Source organism: Elephas maximus, chromosome 18, assembly GCF_024166365.1.
Source record: "Elephas maximus indicus isolate mEleMax1 chromosome 18, mEleMax1 primary haplotype, whole genome shotgun sequence".
Classification (NCBI taxonomy): domain Eukaryota; kingdom Metazoa; phylum Chordata; class Mammalia; order Proboscidea; family Elephantidae; genus Elephas; species Elephas maximus.
The window spans coordinates 33,203,547-33,219,123 of NC_064836.1; the positions used below are offsets into that span (position 1 = coordinate 33,203,547).

Sequence of the window (15,577 nt, forward strand, 5' to 3'; positions counted from 1 at the left end):
CAGAGGATCACTTAGAGCTTCCCTAACTCAGATTGCTGGAGTCCCTGAGTGGTATGAATGGTTATTGTGCTCGTCTGATAACTAAAAGTTTGGAGGTTTGAGTCTACCCAGAGGTGCCTTAGAAGAAAGACCTGATGATTTGCTTCTAAAAAATCAGCCACTGAACACCCTACAGGAGCACAGTTCTCCTCTGATACACGTGAGGTCCGCTTGAGTCAGAGATGACTCGGTGGCAACCGGTGGTACTCGGATTGCTAACAAATAGGGCGCTTGTTTGAAATGCATATTCTCGGGCGCCACCCTAGAGTCTACCTTGTAACGTGACCCTCAGGAGATTTGTATGCACGTTCAAGTTTTGAGAAGCTCTGGTTTAGGGTAATATTTTGCAAGTTTAGATAATCCTCCTTATCATCTGTGTATGGAGCCATTAAGAAATACTGTAGAGATTCTATTAATGAGTCTTTATTCAGCCCATTTTCTGGTTTAGCAAACTTTCTCCTTCAGTAAAACGTACTGACTAGTGACCATGGCAAGCTGAATGTTCCTGTCCTGGCTGTTCTCTACTGGTCATTCCTGCACATTTCTACTCACACCAGTTGATTTATCTGCGGTTGTGTTTATTACTAACCCATTGACGACACAGAGTACATAATGTCAACTAGTAAGAAGTGGGTGAGAAGAGAGTGATACTATTACTTTTTTGTTGTATTTGGAACTGTAAATGTTTGGAAAAGAAATGTGAATATCTAAGAGTCTATGATTGGGTTTCTTTTCAAATGTCTTTCAGTCCTTCCTCTACTGAAAGAAACGAAAACCAGAAACTGTATATCCTGCCTTGAAGCCGTGAAATACGTGAGGAAGATGGCTATACTGTCTAATTGCTAGACCTATCTATATGAAAGCAGAAGGCCTTCTCTCTATGCCAGTCTGTCAAATGGATACATTGGTATGTTTTAGGCTCACATAAAGTGTTATACCTTAGAGACTTGTGCATGCCATATATACATATATATACATTTTTTTCTGATTCCTTGCTTTCTAGAACTTCAGCATTGAATAAATCAAATGCTGGTTATAATTTTGTCAGGTAAGAGGGTTTTTACAACACATATTCCTGGGTCTCATTCCAGATCGCTGAATGAGGTTGGGGCCTTAGAATCCGTATTTTTAGAAAGATCTGTCCATCAGCTGGGTTTGGAAATTATTCATTTAGAGAATTCCGACTGACCAACCAACATTACACAAGTAGGAAAAATTCAGCAGGTTTAGATATTTTTAAAATGTTACTCACACATTTGCTGAAGCGTTTCCAGAACTTTTATAATAATAATAACGAAGGGGGAAAAAAAAAACCCTCAGCTGATTCCACAGATAATATTTTGGATACTTGTCTGTATTTCCTGGTATGATGCTTTTGAAGTTTTCCTGGGGCTAGACCAGCTGGCTCCTCTTAAAATAGTCAATCTATAAAGCAGGAAGATGGACAGCTTGGATTGTGATCCACATTTCCCTAAGTCAGTTTCAAAGTCATTAAATCTCCCTCTGCACTCCCCACCCCAGTGACATTGGTTAGAGTACCATTGCTCCATTGACTTTGAATCGATTCTGACTCACAGTGACCCTATAGGACGCAGTAGAACTGCCCCATAAGGTTTACAAGGTTGTCTTCACGGAAGCAGACTGCCTCATCTTTCTCCCGCAGAGTGGCTAGTAGGTTCAAACCACAAACCTTTGGGTTAGCAGCCGAGCGCTTAACCACTGCGCCACCAGGGATTCTTTGGTCAGAGCAGGACACGTATTTTCTTTGGAGGAACTCATTACTTTCTAGCAACTTCCTCTTTCCATAGTCACTGGTAAGGTGACATGGGAAACTGAGAATAGGGAATTTTGAAGAGACTGCAGTGCATTGATTCCCACTGGACTAGTGCACCAAGTTTGTCCTTTGGCCCCCTGATCTGGTTTTATCTGCTCAGTGTATGCCTTCAGACCCCCGAGGAAGCCTGGATGCTGGTAGGTTATGGATTTGTGGAAAGATAAACAACCTTTCTTTGACAGGAGAGCTGGAAAATGAGATTATCACCTGCTCCTTAAATGAGAGTTGACAGCTACAGCTATTCCTGGATGAGATTTGAGTCTGTCTTTAAGGTCATAAGAAGGAAGATTTACAAATGATGTTTTAAGTGAGCCGTCTTCCGGACCTGTCACCCAGGCTGCATAGCATAACAGCTCTGCACAGCTCTAGTATTTGGCTGTCAGAGGCACGTCCAGCGTCTACCACTGCACTTGCTTTACTGGGACCCTTGGTTTGGGAATGCACATTCTGGCTGTTTGGCACGAGAAATGCCATGATTTATTGTGATCTGCAGGGCGTGGGATGAACTATCTGCTCAACAGAGAGGCGATTGCCTGACAATAATGGATCAAGCCACTCTTATTTATAACTTGGGACAACGCCACAGTGACTTCGCCCTTGGCCTCAGAATCTAGCTGTCTGGTTATAATTTGCCACCTACCTCCTCCTCTAATTACCAGTGAGACTTTACACAAAGAGACAATCCAAATCAAAGCACACCAAGTGCGTCAAATATCTCTGAGGAGTGACCCGCCAAGACGCTGAGGTAAATTCTATGACTTCTCACATTAGGTCAGTGTTTCTCACATCTGCCTGATCCTGAAAGTTTTTCATGTGAGGAGTGGGGTGAAGGAGGGCTGTGCTTAGATATCTATATCTATGTACGCCCCAGGCCTCCTTTCCTTGGATTCCTACTCTCTAGATCTGTTGGGGTAGGGGACCAGTGAGTCTTCTGAACCGGCAAGTTCGAGAATCCCGGCTTTAACCATTGTTTAAGATCTATTTTATTCTAATGCTCCATGAATAATGTGTGCTCTATTAATGATGACTAGACTGCAACAATGGGCTCAAACACAGCAATAATCTGAAGGTGGCACAGGACCAGGCAACATTTTGTTCGTTGTACATAGGGTCATTATGAGTAGGAACCGACTTGGCAGCACCCAACAACAACAACCTAGGTACATGGTTAACACTGGGTACAGAAATGTTATGGACTGCACTACTTAAGTTAATTTTAGCATTTGCAACCATTCAACTGGAAAGAGACTTAGAAATCATTGTGTTTTTTTTTTTTTTTTTTACAGCTTCATTTTATAAATCAGGGCACTGAAACTTAGAGGGGCTAAAATGATGCGGTTAACACCGGAGCCTGGATAAGAGCTGACACCGTAAATATTTTGTTCAGGTTACATTTTTATTTTCTTTAAAATCAACTTTATCACAGTATAACTTACATGCTATAAAAGCACACATTTAAAGCGTACAACTCAATGATTATGAAAAATGTATGCACTTGTGTAACCACCACCCTAATAAAAATAAGTGATATTTCTATAAGCCCCCAAAATTCCCTTGTGTCCCCTTGCAGTCAGTCACCCACACTGGAAGCCCCAGGCAACCAATGATCTGGTTTCTGTCATTGTAGATGAATTTTGCCTGTTCTGGAACCTCATGTAAATGGAATCCTACCATGTGTACGCTTGTGCTTGGCTTCTTTTGCTCAGCGTGGTTTCTGAGTTTCGTTCGTGCTGTTGCCCATATCAGTAGTTTGTTTCATCTCTGAGTAATGTTCTGTTGGATGAACATACCACAATCGCCTCACCCATTCACCTGTCTGTGTACTTTTGGAGCTGTCTGCAGTTTTAGTTGTTGTGAATAAAGTTGCAATGAACATTCATTCATGCACAGCTGTTTCTGTGGGTATTTGTTGTCTGTGGGTATATGAGGAGTGGAATTGTGTCACATGGTAGGTATGGAGGCCTGGCGGCACAGTGGTTAAAGAGCTCAGCTGCTAACCAAGAGGTCAGCAGTTCAAATCTACCAGCTGCTACTTGAAATCCTATGGGGAGGTTGTGCTGTGTCCTATAGGGTTGCTGTGAGTCAGAATCAACTTGACAGCAATGGGTTTGGTGGTTTTTTTTTTTTTTTTTTATGATGGGTACATAGGTTTACCTTTATAGAAAACTACTAACCTATTTGTCAAAGTGAGTATATAGTTTTACACTTTTAGCAGCAACATACAGGATGTCCAATAGTTCTACATCTTTGACTACCCTTGGAATTGTCATTTTTTAAATTTTAGCCAGTCTAGTGAGTTGGAACTGGTATCTCATTGTGGTTTTAATTTACGTCTCTCGATGACTAGTGATTTTGAGCATCTTTTTATGTGCTTCTTGGCCATTTGCTTTTCTTCTTTTGTTTATACAAGGTTTTTGTCCATTTCTTTTACTGGATTACTTGTCTTCTTATTGAGTCATAAGAGTTCTTTATATATTATGATATAGCCCTTTGTCTGAATATATGTATTGCAAATATTTACTTGCAAATATTTGCTCCTAGTTTGTGGCTTGCCTTAGCATTTTCTTAATAGTGGATTAACCAGGTAACTTTTTAGTATTCAATTAATTTGCTCTATTAGCTTCATAGGTATGCTTCTGTTAATTGATGTTTAATGGTTGCTGTGGGCCTAAAACTTATCAAAGCCTAATTAGAATCAATGTTACACTACTTCACCATTCATAGTTAATGCTTACCATTTGCCATTGTAATAGCCTCATAATAGTATAATTTTATTTCTCACCCTACCTATCTTTTCTGTCATTTCTTGTGGTATCTTTTACTTACACATACTTTATAAAGTCTACCTTTTAAATGCCGTTATTTTTGCCTTAAACAAAAGTTGTCTTTTAAGGAAATACATAGAAAAAAAGCAAAAAGGCTTTCATATGTACCCACTTACCATTTCCAGTGGTCTTCAGTTCTTCCTGTAGATTCAAGTTTCCATCTGATACCATTTTTCTTCAGCCTGAAGAATATCCTTTAGCATTTCTTTTAGTGCAGTTCTGATGCTGACAGTTTTTTTTCAGTTTTTATTTTTCTTAAAATGCCCTTTTGTCATACTTGGTTTTAAGGGATAGGTTCAAAGGATGTATTTATGCTTTCAGTTCCATTTCTGGTGCTCTTCATTCTTTTGTGTAAATCCATAGTCCCATCTGGTATAACTTTCTATCAATCTGAAGGACTTTCTTTAACATTTCTAATAGTGTGGTTATGCTGGTGAGGGATTATTTCAGTTTTTGTGTGTCTGAACAAGCCTGTGTCTACCAATCATTTTTGAAAGATATTTTTGCTAGGTATAGAATTCTAGGTTGACTTTTTTTTTCTTCTTTCAATGTTGTAACGATGTTGCTCCTCTGTCTTCTTGCTTCTGAAGAGAAATCTATTGTCTTTATCTTCCTTCATCTATATGTAGTCTTTTTTTTTCTGGTCGCTTTCAGAATTTTTTTTTTAATCACTGGTTTTTAGCAATTTGATTATGGCGTGCCTTAGTGTAGCTTTCTCCTTCTTCTTCTCCTTCTTCTCTGTCTCTTCTCCTCCTTCTGCTCCTTCTCCTTTTTCTTGTGCTTCAGGCTTGTTTAGTTTCTTGGACCTGTGGGCTTGTAGTTTTTTAATCAAATTTGAAAAAACATTGACCATTAATTCTTCAAACTCTTTTCTATCTCCTGCTTTCCCTCTTTTACTTCTGGTTCTCCAATTTCACGTATATTAGGCTGCATAAAGTTGTCTCACAAGTCCCTGATGCACTGGTCATTTTTTAGATTCTTTTCTCTCTGTGTTTCATTTTGGATAGTTTCTGTTGGTTTGGCTTTTACTTCAAGAATCTGAAATATCTAATTTTCTGTTAATCCCATCCAGCATATTTTTCATCTCAGATATTGTAGTTTTTAATAATACACCTGTTGCCATTGAGTTGATTCTGACTCATAGTGATCCTATAGGACAGAGTAGAACTGCCTCATAGGGTTTCCAAGTAGCGGCTCATGGAGTCGACCTGCCAATCCTTTGGTTAGAAGCCGAGTTCTTAACCAATAATATAGAAGTTTGATTTGGGTACTTTCTATAAATTTGCATGTCTCCACTTTAATTTTGAACTTATGGAATATAGTTATAATAGTTGTTTTAATATCATTTTATGTGACTTCTAACATCTGTGAAAAATCTGGGTTGGTTTCTATTGGTTAATTTTCTCTTTTCTGTGGGTACTGTTTTCCTGCTTCTTTGTATGGCTGGTAATTTTTGATTGGGTACAAGTCATTGTGAATTTCACCTTGTTGGGAACTGAATATTTTTGTGTTCCTGTGTATCTTTTCGACCTGTGTTCTAGTTACTTGGAGACAGCTCCTTTCGGTTCTTGCTTTTAATATTGGTTCTGCAGAACCCAAGCAGCCCTCATTTTGTACCAATTATTTCTCAGTACCAAGGGAAGACTCATTTGAGCATTCTACCAATGCTTTGTGAATCATGAGGTGTTTCAGTTTAACTGGTTGGAATAGGCACTATTCTCAGCCTTTTGAGTACTGCAAATACTATTACCTCTAATCCATTCAGGTAGTTCTTTCTCCAGACTTAAAGTGGTTTCTGTACACACATAAGCTGATTAATACACAGATTATTATTAGAGAAGAAACTTCTGCAGATCTTGAAATCTCTCTGTGCAGTTCTCACTTCTGTGAACTCTAGCTGCCTTGGTCTCCCAAGAGTCTCAACTCTATCTCCTCAACTCAGGGAATCTGCTGGTTTCTGCCTATGTTCTCACTTGCTTGGGCATGGCCTGGAAACTCTCTCAAGGCAGTAAACTGGGACAACTGTCGAGCTCAACCCATTTGTTTCTCATCTTTCATCTCTTTTTGCTTGACACCCAGTTTTTGAAACCGTTGTTTTATGTATTTTGTTTGCTTTTGGTTGTTTCTGAAGGGAGGGAAAATTGATCCCTATTACTCTGTCTTTGCTGGAAGCTGAAATCTCTTAATTAGTTTTTCACGTCTTTTTTTTAATTTGACCGTTTTCAAGATATTTACAGATTTATTTCTGTAATTAATACTAATTAGTAATGAAAACAATACCTTATGTTTGTATAGTCTATCAGTTGATTTTGGTAAGTTGGATGAATGACTTAGTAAGTGGATTTGTAAGAGACTAAAGCCTATTTTAAGAGTGAACTAGAATATGGTAAACATAAATATACCCGTTCATGTATGTGACAAAAGTGGTTAGCCCCTGTCTCTCCTCCCTAGTTTAGCTGAGCCTTGGGATCTGGATCTATGGGTTCATGCATAGCAAGGAGAAACCCTATACCTACCACAATATGAGGTCTATCTAGTTCTTAGTGTGGCCACACTGAATTGTGGATAAGCATGATTACTTTAGCTATGGACAGCTCACAGCCCCACCTGATTTTTTTTCAGTTAGTATGTCTGCCTTTCTGCCTTAGGTTCCTGATTAGTGTTCCCACCCCTTCCTGGGACCTGCCCTAGGCTCAGCTCTTTGAGCCAGGAGCCTGATATTCTGCCTAACTTTTCCGGAGTCCTTCTCTGGAGCCTCCAGATCACTGTTGACTTGGAACTGTAATGGTACCAGATGCATGACTATGAGTATCATCACTGCCTAGAAACCCCAGCTGCTGCTGTCCTCTTACTAGATTGGTATTCTCTTTAGAAGTTGGTAGCAAACAGACTCCACATCTATTTTAATCCTTGCTCTCTTACTCTTTACTTTAGATAGGAATGAAAGAATATGGCTTCTTATGTCTTATGGAGAGAAGTAATTGATTTAGAATGATGTCAAATAGAAAATTCCATGGATGAAAGGACATCTCAGTGGATGGGAGAGGTTACTTCACCATGGTATCCAAAATCCCTGGAGTTGACTTTAGCATACACCATCTCTAAAATCCTGGATTAAACTCTAACATAAATTTTTTTTTCTGTAAAAAGTACTTATGGTTTTTATGGTCTTACAGAGACTCAAGATGAATATATTTTTGTTGTTTCTTTTTGAAAGAAGTGTTATAAACTTTAGTTTAATACAGCTAACAAAGCATAAATTAAAATTGTTTTGCTGCTAAGACGATAACTTCTCTGAGTTTCACAGACTTCTAGTTTTTCTTTGCTCTTGAGTCTGAAACTGTTGGCATTTGCTTGGCAGCACAAGTTGGCATTAGAATTTTAAGAGACATTTCCTTAGATTTACTGAGTCATGTGGTGTTTATCTCAGATTATGGCTTGTGGGAATAGTAGTTCCTTAGTGTTCTTTTGCTTTGCATGTTATGCTTGGTCCTTAGCAACCCAAACCAGAATTAAAACCATATTATTTTAATAGGAACATTAATTATTGTTGACAATGGAGAAGAAGGGAAAGAACTGAATAAATAATTTGTCCATTCAGCCCTTTTGCAATGAAGATGTAGTCTGTCCACATAATATTTTAAGGACTCTAAGAAGATACAATAAGGAGAGTGGGATAAAGTGAAAATTATAATGATAAGCCCTGGGTAGCAAAGAGTAAGAGCTCTTTTACTAATTTATTTTAGTATCTTTGGGAGAAGAACCAGTGGGTGGTAGAATTAATCTTTCACAAATGTCATGTATTACAGTATCATGTGATCTGGTGAAAGCAAATTCATTTAACAAAATGGCAGTAAATTTGCTTTGGATCCCATTTGCTATTTTAATGTCATTATACCACCTTATGGTATTTACTTTATGTGGTCTCAAAGATATGTAGCCAGATAATGACTTCTCATAGGAGATAAAATCATGAGCTAGCTCTAATCTTCACAAAGTCTTTATCTGAAATCAGTGTACCTAGACTGTCTCAGCCAATAGGTAGTTTATTATTATAAATAAACTTAAGCTCAGAAATTTTAGGAGCTGAAGTTTAATTTTCCACTTTTACATTAGTAAGTCATACAAATGATCACTAGTCTTAAGTAGGATGTGTCCCACTGAGTGTTCAAAAAGTAAAAGCACTCATCTGAGAACAAGTGTTTTCTTTCAAGTGCAAAAATGAGTTATAGGGTAGGGTTTTATAGGATCATCTACAGATTAAAAACTAGTTTTCCAACAATATCATCTTACATAGTAATTTTTAGGGGAAGGAGAGATCAATCCAAAATATACAGTTAAAACAAGGTTTGCCCATGATTCACCAGTATTTAACCAGTGGACCTAGACTTGCTTTGTTAATCAATTCCAAATAAGATTCCAAGTTCAATTTTGACATAATCTTTTGTTTGGGGGAGGGGGGAGTGATTTAAAAGTAAAAAACAAACTACAAATTATGGGTCAACATATAAGCCATCAATCAAGAAATAAGCGCCCAGTAAGTATAACAGGCCAGCAAATTCCTTCTGTAAGAAATTCAAGCAAAAACATTTTTTTTTGTTTGTTTTTGTGGATATAGGGTGGCAGGTCATCAAATTGTGAACATTTTAGTTTAAAAAATAAGGTATTAGAGAGAGAGACTTATGAGGGATTTAAATTCTTGAATGATATTTCAAGTAAACTAATTTTCAGATGCTTATTGCACCACTCACACTATAAAATTTAATTTCCTATCCTAATTCTGATACCTGTTGATTCTACTCTTTCTATTATTTGTTTTGTGTTTAAGACCCTCTGGAATTCCAAATACCAAAGTATTAGGCATTGATGAGGCACTCTAATTTTGCTGTTTCCAGGCATAGCCCACCGTTTTAATTCCTGGTTTTTAGCAATTTTATTTTATCCAGGCGTTGCATAAGGGAGTGTCATGTGATGGGCTGCTAGGACGATAAGAACAGAGTCTTTGGACTGTGAAGTAATAAACTTCGGATGCCTCCATATGGCAGTGTTTGAATATTGTGCATAGCAGAGAAAGCCCATAGTATTGTAAGGAGGGTGGAGTCTCCTAGAACTTATGCTGATGATCGGCTAATGAGGAGCCCAGCAGTAAACTGCTATGGAAAGTGAAATGTAGTCAGAGTGCTAGGATCATTTGAGACCCTTAACAGCCTTCAGGAGTCCCCAGGTGGTGCAAGTGGTTAAACGCTATACTACTACCCAAAAGATTGGTGCTTTGGACCCAGAGATGCCTCAGAAGACAGGCCTGGCAGTCTGCTTCTGAAAGGTCACAGACTTGAAAATCCTATGAAGCAGTTCTACTCTGCACACATGGGGTTGCCGTGAGTCAAAATCAACTTGACACCAATTAACAACAACAGCAGCAAAGGCTTTCAGTATAGAATCAGCAGAAAGTAACATATTCTTAGCATGTCACACAACGTCCTACATTTTCTGGTCCCTGGTTGCTTCTCCAACCTCATTTTGTTCTCTTCTCCCTTCCACTTTATACTCTACCCCTGCCAGAGCACCTCTCGCTCCTCCAGTACTAAACTGCTTCCCACCTTAGGGCCTTTGCACTGGTCGTGCCTCTGCTAGGCAGCTTCTTCTTTGAGATCATAGTGTAAATGTAACCTCCCTCAGCAAGTCCACTCCGGACCACCCAATCCAATTTAACCACTAAATCACCCCTGTCCTATCACGCTGTTGTAATTCTCTGTCCTGCTTTTAAATCTATGTACTAGTTTTCTACTTGCTTACTGTGGACATATCATCAGAATAGACCAATCACTAGAAAGGGACATCATGTTGGTAAAGTAGAGGGCCAACGGAAACCCTCAATGAGATGGATTGACACAATGGACGCAACAATAGATTCAAACATACCAATGAGCATGGTGGTGGTGCGGAACTGGGCAACGTTTTGTTCTGCTATACATAAGGTCACCATGAGTCAGACCCAGCTTGATGGCAACTAAAAAAAAAATATATATACATATATATATATTTATATATATGTATATATTTTTTCTTGTTTATTCTTTAATAGCTAATTATTTGTGGCCACCTCACTAGAGTCTATGTTCTATGAAGCAGGGCTTTATCTTATCTTGTTATCACTGTACCTCCAGTGCCTTGAAAACTACTTGGCACATAGTGGGTTCTCATTTACTATTTGTGCAATAAATAAACAAGACGGTGGTTTTACTACCCTCCATGTTGGTCAGATCCTATCCCGAAGGACATTTTGAGTTGTTAGGGTTGGAGACTGGCAAACTGGAATCCACCGAAGGGGAAGAAACTGGGATACCAAAGGATATAAACGCCATGCCATAGGAGGAACTGTTAATATTCAATCTGACAAATATTTGTATGACTGAGAAAGAGAAAAATAAGTTACAAGAATGTGGTACTCAACTTGGTTAAAGAAAGAATTTCCTGATAATTTTGAGCAGTCCCATAATCAAAGGGGTTAACATACAACACTAGGAAACTGTCATGCAAAAACTGCGTGGTCATGTATCAGGGAAGTTTTAGGGAGAATTTGGTAGGAAGGAGATAGAATTTAAAAATCTCTACTACTTCTTACAAATCTAGTACTTTACTATTATATGGTAGTAAGTTTTCATGTAAAAACTAAGTTCTTCTCAATTCTAAGAGTGCGGTAAAGAGCCTTATGTGAAAGGAAGCTTAGCATTGTTGGATGTCACCAATTCCAGTACAGATGACATCTGTGGAAGAAAAATGAGGTGCAAGTCCCCACTCTGATGAGGTTCAGTTGCCTTCGAACCACTAATGATGAAACCTATTAGTGAAAAAAAAAAAGTACAATATATGTTTATTTCTTTATAAGTGAACTTATATCCTATTGTATTAATAATTTTGTAAACCAACACAAAATTGAAACTAAAAAGGGTGAGATAAAACCAGCAATGTTTTAAAATGTGTTGGTAATTGTGATGGCTTCATATTTTCATCATGGTTGCTATTAGGTGCTGTCTAGCTGGTTCTGACTCACAACAACATTATGTACAACAGAAAAAAAACACCGCCAGGTCCTGTGCCATCCTCAATCATTACTGTGCTGGAGCCCATTGTTGCAGCCACTGTGTCAATCCATCTTGTTGAGGGTCTTCCTCTTTACTTTACCAAGCATGATGTTCTTCTCCAGGGACTGGTCCCTCATGATAACTTGTCCAAAGTACATAAGACAAAATCTCACCATCCTCCCTTCTAAGAAGTATTCTGGTTGTACTTCTTCCAAGACAGATTTGTTCATTCTTCTGGCAGTCCATGGTATATTCAATATTCTTTGCCAACACCTTAATTCAAAGGCATCAATTCTTCTTCCGTCTTCCTTATGCATTATACAGCTTTCACATGCACATGAGGCGATTTGAAATGACCATGGCTTGGGTCAGGCACACTTTAGTCCTCAAAGTGACATCCTGCCTTTTTAACACTTTAAACAGCTCTTTTGCAACAGATTAGCCCAATGTGGTTGGTTGTTTGATTTCTTGACTGCTGCTTCCATGGGCATTGATTGTAGATTCAAGTGAAATGAAACCCTTGACAACTTCAATATTTTCTCTGTTTATCATGATGTTGCTTATTGGTCCATTTGTGAGGATTTTTATTTTCTTTGTGTTGAGGTGTAATCCATTCTGAAGAATGTAGTCTTTGATCTTCATCAGTTAAGTGCTTCAAGTCTTCTTCACTTTCAGCAAGCATGGCTGTGTCATCTGTGTAATGCAGGTTGTTAACGAGCCTCCCTCCAGTCCTGATGCCCCATTCTTCTTTATATAGTCCAGGTTCTTGGACTGGTGAAAGGATACAACCCTGACACACACCTTTCCTCTTTTTAAATCATGAAGTTATCCCCTTGTTTTTTTTCGATGACTGTTTCTTGGTCTGTGTAGAGGTTCCAATGGACACAATTAAATGTTTTCGAATTCCCATTCTTCACAGTGTTATTCATAATTTGTTGGGATTCATACAGTCAAATGCCTTAGCATAACCAATAAAACATAAAAATCTTTCTGGTATTCTCTGCTTTCAGCCAGGATCCATTTAACATCAGCAATGATAGCTCTTGTTCCACGTCCTCTTCTGAATACAGCTTGAATTTCTGGTAGTTCCCTGTGGATGTACTGCTGTGGCCGCTTTTGAATGATCTTCAGTAAAATTTCACTTGCTTGTGGTATTAATGATATTGTTTGAAAATTTCCACATTCTGTTGGATCACCTTTCTTGGGAATGGATGGTATAGATCTCTCCCAGTTGGTTGGCCAGGTAGCTGTCTTCCAGATTTCTTGGCATAAACAAATGAGCCCTTCCAGTATTGCATCCATTTGCTGAAACATCACAATTGATGTTCCATCAATTCCTGAAGCTTTGTTTTTCACCAATGCCTTCAGTGCAGCTTGGAGTTCTGCCTTCAGTACCATCAGTTCTTGATTATATGCTGCTTCCTGAAATGGCTGAATGTCAACCAATTCTTTTTGGTACAGCGACTGTGTATTCCTTCCATCTTCTTTTGATGCTTCCTGCGTTGTTCAATATTTTGCTCATAGAACCCTTCAATATTGCAGCTTGAGGCTTGAATTTTTTCTTCAGTTCTTTCAGCTTGAGAAATACTGAGCGTGTTCTTCCCTTTGGTTTTCTAGCTCTAGATCTTTTCACATTTCATTATAGTACTTTACTTTGTCTTCTCAAGCCACCCTTTGAAATCTTCTGTTCAGCTCTTTTACTTCATCATTTCCTCCATTTGCTTCAGTAGCTCTATGCTCAAGAGCAAGTTTCAGAGTCTTTTCTGACATTCAGGTTGGTCTTTTCTTTCTTTCCTGTCTTTTAAATGACCTTTTGCTTACTTCATGTTATCCCACAACTCATCTGTTGTTTAGCCATTAGTGTTCAGTGCATCAATTATCTTCTTGAGGTGGTCTCTAAATTCAGGTGGGATATACTCAAGGTGGTACTTTGGCTCTTATTTTAATTATCATATTTATAATATGATATAATTATATAGTTGCAATATTATCATTAACCTTCATATTCTACCCTTTACCTACCCAAGACAAAGGTTAATTTCCAGTATTAGTGGATGTAAATCCATATTTCAAATGATTTTTTTGTTCCACTTGCAAAACTTCTTATCATGCCTGATTAAAATTACCATTGCTTTTTGTGATGGTCAATTTTAGGGGTAAACTTGGTTAGGCTATGGTGCTCTCTTGTTTGGTAAACCACTAGCTTTTGTTATAATTTCAAAAAAACACCAAACCTGTTATTGTCATGTCAGTTCCCACTCACAGTGACCCAATAAGACAGAGTAGAACTGCCCTATAGATTTTCTAAAGCTGTAATCTTTACAGAGGCTGACCGTCACATCTTTCATAGAGGGGCTGCTGGGTTCAAAGTGCTGGCCTTTCCTTGGTTAGCAGCTGAGACTTTAACCCCTGTGCAGCCAAGCCTCCTTATAATTACATGTGATTAAATAAGTTGGTCTTGAGTGATTTAATCCATATTGTGAACAGGACTCAATCCATTAAACCTGCTGCCATCAAGTCGATTCTGACTCCTAGTGACCCTAGAGGACAGAGTAGAACTGCCCTGTAGGGTTTCCAAGGAGTGCCTGGTGGTTAGCAGCCGTAGCTCTTAACCATTACACCACCAGCATTTCCCTCAATTAATTAATTGGTATAAAAATGAGCATAACTAATGTGTTCTTATACCACAGTGGGTTATCTTGTACCTTGTGTGATTTATGAGTCCCACTTTGGAAATCACCACTCTGGTCCCTAGATAATACTGAGCATTACAAACATAAGCAATGGATAATGCTTTCCATTTAGGAACTAATTATAATATATTAGTAAAGGAGATCTCAGCATTACAAAAGGTATACAAATATAACATTCCATACCAAATGGGTTGCAATTCAAATAACTTCACTCTGGGCCTTTCAGTACTGTCTTGGTTATCTAGTGCTGCTATAACTGAAATACCACAAGTGGATAGCTTTAACAAAGAGAAATTTTTTCTTTCATAGTCTAGGAGGCTAGAAGTCTGAATTCAGGGTGCCAGCTCCAGGGGAAGCCTTTCTCTCTCTCTCGGCTCTGGGAGAAGATCCTTGTGATCAGTCTTCCCTGGTTGGGGAGCTTCTCAGCTCTCTTCTCTCTTTTATACCTCAAAAGAGATTGACTTAAAACACAACCTAATCTTGTAGATTGAGTCCTGCCTCATAAACATAACCACCATTAATCCTGTCTCGTTAACATTACATAGAGATAGGATTTACAACACGTAGAAAAATTACATCAGAAAACAAAATGATAGATAATCACACAATACTGGGAATCATGGCCTAGCCTAATTGATACATATTTTTCAGGGACACAATTCAATCCATAACAAGTACCAAATTCAAACAAGGGACCAGCTAAAGGTACTCCTGGTTTTGAAATAACCAGAAAGCAAAAAACTGCGAGACAAAACAAAACTAAACAAAAAAGACAAAACAAAAAAAACACCCAAACCCATCGCTGTCGAGTCGATTCCAACTTATAGCAACCCAGGAAATAACCAGAAGAGAAAATAAAATTCCCTACAGCATTTGGCAGGGAGGAATGGCATTTATTATAATAAGAGTTTTGAAGCTCAGTTCGCTCTTGTTCTGCTGATATTTTGGTGATGACCCTGTAGTGTTCATGGTCTCTCAGGTTTAAGATTCAATGCTCTCCTTTGTTGGTCATGCATTCTAATATTGTTCTAGAGAGAGGTGAGAGAGAGGAGAGAGCCCTAGTGAAACCGCGAAGAATGTCGTTTTCATTCTCTCCTCCCT

The 15,577-nt window shown here is 38.4% G+C and overlaps 1 long non-coding RNA gene across 1 annotated transcript; it reads left to right on the top strand.

Annotated features, from left to right (window-relative positions):
* Positions 1-814: 814 nt before the first annotated feature.
* Positions 815-3,240, top strand: LOC126061290 (uncharacterized). The gene is made up of 3 exons (XR_007513746.1): positions 815-946; positions 2,367-2,618; positions 3,160-3,240. It is a non-coding gene; the product is annotated as an uncharacterized LOC126061290 (long non-coding RNA).
* The last annotated feature ends 12,337 nt before the right edge of the window (positions 3,241-15,577 follow it).